Raw genomic sequence first — 6,888 nt, forward strand, 5'->3', positions numbered from 1 at the left:
CGCGGGTGAAAAAGGAGGTGTGACAGCTCTGGCGACTTTGCTGGGGACTATACCCAGAATCCCTGGTTTAGGGTTAGAAATCGAGCTTAGAATAAATTGTTGTGTTTAGCTTTATCTGATATTCTCATATGATCTGTGATTAATATGCAAAATGATGCTTATTACTGCTTTGATATTATTTGACTGTACATATAAACTGATGCCGACACCCTTCTCTCTCTACCTCCGGGGATGTGCTTACTGGTTGAGACTCCCTATTCTGTTAGTGTCATGCCCTGAAATAAAAGAGGCTCGGAAAGTTTCTAAGCTGGCTGGCCTTTTGGTTCCCGGAAAGGAGCTCCTTCCTCGACTCGAGTTGTCCGCTCGGGTACACTGTCTAGAACACCGACCCAGGTTTTGAACATAGAATAACGTGACTTCATGCCGGATCCCTAGTAAGAACTCTTATTTGCATCACGTTGCATTTGACTTAGGGGGCTCCACACAGGGGTTGAGTCCGTCTAGGAATAACAACCTGAAACAGAAAAGACCATCCTGATGCGTCCTACTTACTGTTTGTGCATTTTATTTGCTTTGGACTTGCATGCTGACTGGTTTTGAATATTTGAAAAAAAAGAAAGAAAGAAAAATAGCAGTGTATAGGGTTAATCTTGTGCTTTGAAAAAATAACAATGTCCAAATAGTGTCGAAACTCTGCCGAAATTTTAAAAAAATGAAAAAAGGAAAATATTTTATTTTTAATAGTTTGTTTTACTAAAAGCAAAGGAAAAATAGAAAAAGAGTCTTTATTTTTGGAAATTGTTCGTAGAAAAAGAAAAAGAAAAAGTCTTTATTTTGGTTTGGGAAAAATAGGTTGTTTTATTGTTTGTTGAAAATGAAAGGAAAAAAAAGAGTCGTTATTCTGTCTTGTTTTCAAAAAATAGAAAAGGAAAATAGTTTGTCTTGCCATGAAAAATGAATACGAAAAAAGTCTTGTTTTTTTTTAAAAATAGTTTTTTTATTATTTTATTTGTTTATGAAATTCCCAAAAAGAAAATAAAAAGAGTCGTTCTTTGAAAGTGGTTTTGTTATTTGCTTATGAAATGCCAAAATGAAAATGAAAAAGAGTCTTGTTTTTAAAAAATAAAATAAAAAAATATATAGTTTGTTTTATTGGCGAACTACGCCGGTTTGATTCTCACCGGATGTGAGATACGTAGGCAACCCTAATCGGGTCCAACCTCCCCTTTTGCTAAAATAGGCAAAAAAAAAATATAAAAAAAATAAAATGTCAATTGTAAAGAGAGTCATAAATAAGTCGGGTGATGCAGTTTTTGTCAAAAATAGTCGAATGTTCCCGAAAGGGACGCCGAAAGGCTGACTTTGCATAAACAGTCACCTTTGGGTCATTTTTTAAGATTTTTGCCAGTTGACCCACGCAACCTTAAAATCTTCACTGCCGAGGCGCTGAAAGGCCGTGTTTGCAATATCGGGTCTTCTTTTTGAAAATAAAATAAAATAAAATAAGAGAGTCATAAATAAGTCGGGTAATGCTGTTTTGTCAAAAATAGTTGAATGTTCTCGAAAGGAGCGCCGGAAGGCTGACTTTGTATAAACAACCACCTTTGGGTCATTTTTTAAAAGATTTTTGCCAGTTGACCCACGCAGTCTTAAAATCTTCGTCCTCGAGGTGCTGAAAGGCCGTGTTTGCAAAATCAGGCTTTAATTTGAAAAAAAAAACAAAGAAAAAAAAAGAGTCAGTGGGTGATTGAATGCCGTTTGGATTTTTTATCAAAATAAGTCGAGCCAGCTTCGGCAATGTATTAAACCGTTCTTGCCAAGATAGCCTTGGAGTATCTTTCAGTTGTCAAAAGGCTATTTTCGTAAAAGAACGGACAAATTTGTAAAGCGCCATAAAATAGAATCTCCTCGGCCTCAAAATTCATGTGAAATTGGGAAGGGACCACGTTTGCAAAAACAGCCATTTGGTTAAAATTAGCAAATAGGGAAATGAATCTGGCCGTTTGTTTTGGAGTTTGTAATTCTTTTGATTAGGGTGTGGTATGTTTTGATTTTCAAGTCTGTAGGTTGTCTTTTCGTCAAAGTCTATTAGTATGGTAAGTTTTTAAACCGTTGTAATCATGTTTGTTTTGTTATGAAAATTGAAGAAAAAAAAATATTTTATTGTTGTTTATCTTTTATCAGTCCGAACTACGCAAGGTCTGATTCATGCGGGGTCATGATACGTAGGCAATCTCCATAAGATTCGACCATCACTGAAGAAAAAAGGAATAATAGAAAAAAAACAAAAAGAGAATGAGAAATAAAGGAAAGTGCGGGAGATTTTCAAAGGGGCACAATTACAAGAAGCCGGAATGACGCACGTAACTGAAGTGAATGCATGATAGAATGGTTTAACTGCTTAGGTGCACTGCATCTCTGATATATGATTATCTGTCAAATGCCCTAACACTAACGTGATGGCTTCACTTTGCTGTGTTCATATATAGAAAAGTGGTTGGTTGTGGTAACTCCTCCCTGCAAAGCAAAGTCAAAGGACAATGACACAGAACCTCAGAACCGAGTGGGTCGGTACCGATGACCGACAACAACTGGTCGAACGGAACAACGGGTTGGTAGAAGAAGTGAAAATACTGAGACAGCATGTGGCAGACATGTATCGGGCGTGGATGGCTCGGAAAGCACCACCCCCACCACCACCTAGCTTCCTGGAATCTGTCCTTACCCGAACACCGAGCACAATGCCAGACGCTCCCCCACACTCTCCATATATAACCGCCTATCACAGCTTTCCCAGCCACCCGAGTAGCTCCATCACTCGCCCTCCAGCTATGTTTTCTCAATGCTTCTCCCCTCCCCAACACCACTTCTCTCTCTGGGACCCTAAAAACCATATTCACTTTCCAGGTACCCGGCTCCACAAAAGGCCTATCCACCCCCTCAAGCATACCAGAAGCCTCCTAGATCAGGTTTTAAGCCAAATCAGACATTTAGGAATGAGAGGTTGCGGAAGCAAGAAAAGGCTCTTACCCCTATCGGAGTATCTTATGCAAGTCTGTTTGAAAGGCTAAGGCATGCTGGCCTGATTGAGCCACTCCCCGCATATACTCCAGATCCACGTGCAAGAAGCTTTGATCCTGCTGCACGATGCGCATACCACTCCAATGTCAGAGGGCACAACATTGAGAGCTGTCGTAATTTGAAAAGGGAAGTAGAAAGAATGATCCAAAAAGGGCGAATTGTGATCGATGACAGTGACATGAAGCACTCGAATCCTATTGGGAACTTGTTGACTGAGGTTGATGATATTGAAGTTGGTAATGGTCTTGGCAATATTGATGCGAAGCTCAGTGGCTAAGATGCCAGGTTTGATAATTGGGAGGACGCTCCGTTCCTTGGTTAGCAGGGGAGAAGCTTTTGGTGGCTTATTTTGTTGTCATTTCTGTTCTCCGGATTATTCTTAGGGTTGTAATTCGGATATTGTCTTGTGTCAAACCTTCTTATCTTTCCATTTTTGTCATAGCGGTTTGTTTAGTTTTGTCCAGATTTGTTTCGAGATTGTATTCTAGTTTGTTCTGTTTGTCTTGTTATTCAAACCATTTTACCGTTAGTCTAATGCAAAATCCGGTCTTTTATTATTTCCAGTCATCTTTTGTTTAGTTCTTTTATCATTTTGTTCAGCGTCGATTCTGGTGACATGATACGCGCACACAGTTTGAGCCTAATCTTAAAAGATAATCATAAAACCCTTGGGAGGTGATCGGAACATTTAAAAGGAATAAAGACGGTTTGAAATTATTCGGAGCTCGAGTCATGTGGAACTGGGGCAAATAAAACATAAAGAAAAACCATAAAATCAAGTGAGAGTATTGCCCAACGGTGCTTTAAAAATGACAAATGAAAAGGCAAATGTATGCATATGGTTATCAAGTCCGGTACAATCAGAAGATGTGGCAAATATTTAATGGTGTTGTTTGTGCTTGGCGTGTTTTGAAGATTGGAATGACGAAGGCATTTTATTCTGCTATCTAAACACTTTCTCCTTCGTTAACCCTTTGAGCCTTATTTGTTTTCTTTCATACCCCTCTTTCGGAATCAGTAGCAAAGAGTAGAAATGCAAACATAAAAAGATAAGAAAAGAAAAAGAGAAAGAAAAAACAAAAACAACAGAAAGAAAAAAAGAAGAGATAAAGAAAAGGAAAAATGACAACAAAAACAAAAGAAAGTCACAACAAGGAATTGTGAACTACGTTCGACCTGATTCCTCAAAGAGGATACGTAGGCGCCTCACGGCTCGGTCATAGTGTAAGAAAAATTAAAAAATCCCCAAACAAGAAATTAGGGCAAGGTTCCGCTTGTTGTAAACAAATATGGTTCTGAAGGTTGTAATTTTGAACCCCAAATTGATTTGTTTTTGAGCCTTTAATACCCTTTATTTCTAGCCCCATCCAAAATCCCACATTACGGTCCAAAGAAAGACCTTTCGATCAGTCTTCAAAAGATGCCAAGTCAGACAAATGAGAGAGTCTTATCATAACATAACACTCTTTCTCCAGCAGAAAAGACTCTGATCCACATACAGAGAAGACTCTGATCCCCAGCAGAAAAGACTCCGGTCCCCTGCAGAAAAGAAATAGAAAAGAGAGTCTTATCGGTAACACCCCAATCCCCAACTGGAAAGTAATACAAATGAGAGAGTTTTATCGGTGAAAACTTTCACGGGCACCATAAGGCGATGAAAGTTGAGAGAAAAACCAAAATGAGAGAGGCTTGATAGTGAAAACCCTTCGGGCACTACAGGTCGAATAAGATTGAGAATCAGATGGGGAATCGCCAAATGAAGATCTTGAAAGATGATTGACGGCAGAGGATAGGCCACATGTGCATGTCATGACCATTAGAGTCGGTATCTGCGTTTGATAGGTTTTTATTTATAGTTTTTCTTGTTAAAGAGTCATCTTTTTCCGTTGTATTTTATTCGGTTCCTTTTTTGTTTATCTTTCTCCTTTCATAGAAAAATTCCCCAGTAGAGTCTGTTTGGTCAGAACAAGTGAGAAATGACTTCAAAATCTGCCATCAGCTTTCCAATTATGCAAGACCAGATCCGATTAGAACATCCAAATGGTCTAAGTTAGGAAGGAACAAGCGCGAAGCCAGTGTCAAGAAAGATATTCCCAGCAAAAAGAGATTGGCAAAAGGATGGACGAGTGTCAAGAGGGATATCCCCGCCGAAATCAAATGTAATAAACCTCAAGGCCAAGGCCCATGGACAAATCAAGAAAGAACAATGCGGAAAGCAATGGGCATGATTTGAGAAATTCATATGAGACTAAAAGGTCGTGGAAATGCCAGTTTCCGAGCTATGCCACAAAAGAAGAGGGATATCCCCAGCAGAAAAGGTTGTTTTCAGTGACACGAATGAACAAAGAATGTGGTTTATCAGCAAAATATTGCAAAATCCTCAAGGGGAATCAGCTATCATGGAAAAGATACCCGATCAGAGGGAAAAACAACGTTGAGAGGTTGGTGAATAAGGGCGACAATAAGGTCGGAAGTTATCACCCAAGTTTCAAGATAGCCGAACGACGCAAAGCAGGGCAAGTCATTCTAAGACCAGCAGGAATATCATCCCTAGCAAATAATATCATCCCAAGCAAGTTTTGATAGTGTAATAGGAATGCAGAGCAGGGAAGGAGAAAGGGAAAAGCCATCCCCAGTAGGAGTATCACAACCAACCACCACGTTTTAGACTAACAAATTTTATTTGATTTGAAACAGGTAAAGGAAATGGCATTGATGACGGAAATGCATGCCACAAGGGAGATTATCAAACTGGGGCAGAAAATTTTCCTTTCATTTAGAAAATTTTCTGGAAGTCAGATACCCATTCGGGGAAGAATAAAGATAGCACCAGTCTAAAGGGAAGTGGTCTTTGAACCAGTGTTACCCCCAGCATAACAAGTTTTAATGAAGGAAGTTGTTCCCCAGCGGACAGAACAAAAGGATGAAACTTGTGCTCGGAAAAAGCAAAAGGCCAGTGTCATTCCCAGCAGCCTTCAGAAGAGTGAAGCACTAGTTTTGAAGGAATCAAAATCCCCCAGCAGTGTTATCCTCGACAGTGTTATCCCCAGCTGATAACATTTTATCCCCAGCAATGTTGAGAAAGAAAAGTTTTGAAGGAAGTAGTTTTGGAAAAAAAGGGGAAGAAAGGAGATTCCCCCAGTAATATTATCCCCCAACAGGTAAGTAAATAATTCCCCATCAGTGTTATCCCTAGCAGTTTCGAGGGAAGACAACACAAGTTTTTAAGGAAAGCAGTTCTGTAAAAAGATAATTCAGGAAGAAGGAAATGGTTCACGCATAGGAGACGCACTTCCTAAGTTTATTTTTACCCCTAGGACACGCACTTCCTAAGTTTATTTTCATGCATAGGAGACGCACTTCCTAAATTAAGATTTCATGAATTGGAGACGCACTTCCTAGTTTAAAATCATTAAAGTTTCACCCATAGGAGAAGCACTTCCTAAGTTTATTTTTACCCATAGGAGATGCACTTCCTAAAAGTTTGTTTTCATCATAGGAGACGCACTTCCTAAATCAATAGTTTAGTCATAGGAGATGCACTTCCTACTTTTAGTCACTGAAGTTTTCACCCATAGGAGACACACTTCCTCCTAAGTTTATCTTCACCATAGGAGATGCGCTTCTTAAATCAATAATTCAGTCATAGGAGACGCACTTCCAGGTTGAGTCATTGAAGTTTAAAGTTTTGTAAAAGGTTGTTGTTGAGGTCAGGAGCCCGCCTGGAGAATGAAGGTGTTAATATTTAAGAAAGTTGTTGAGGTCAGGAGTCCGCCTGGAGAATGGAGGTGTTAATATTTAAGAAAG

Source organism: Nicotiana sylvestris, chromosome 5 (genome assembly GCF_000393655.2).
Source record: "Nicotiana sylvestris chromosome 5, ASM39365v2, whole genome shotgun sequence".
NCBI lineage: Eukaryota > Viridiplantae > Streptophyta > Magnoliopsida > Solanales > Solanaceae > Nicotiana > Nicotiana sylvestris.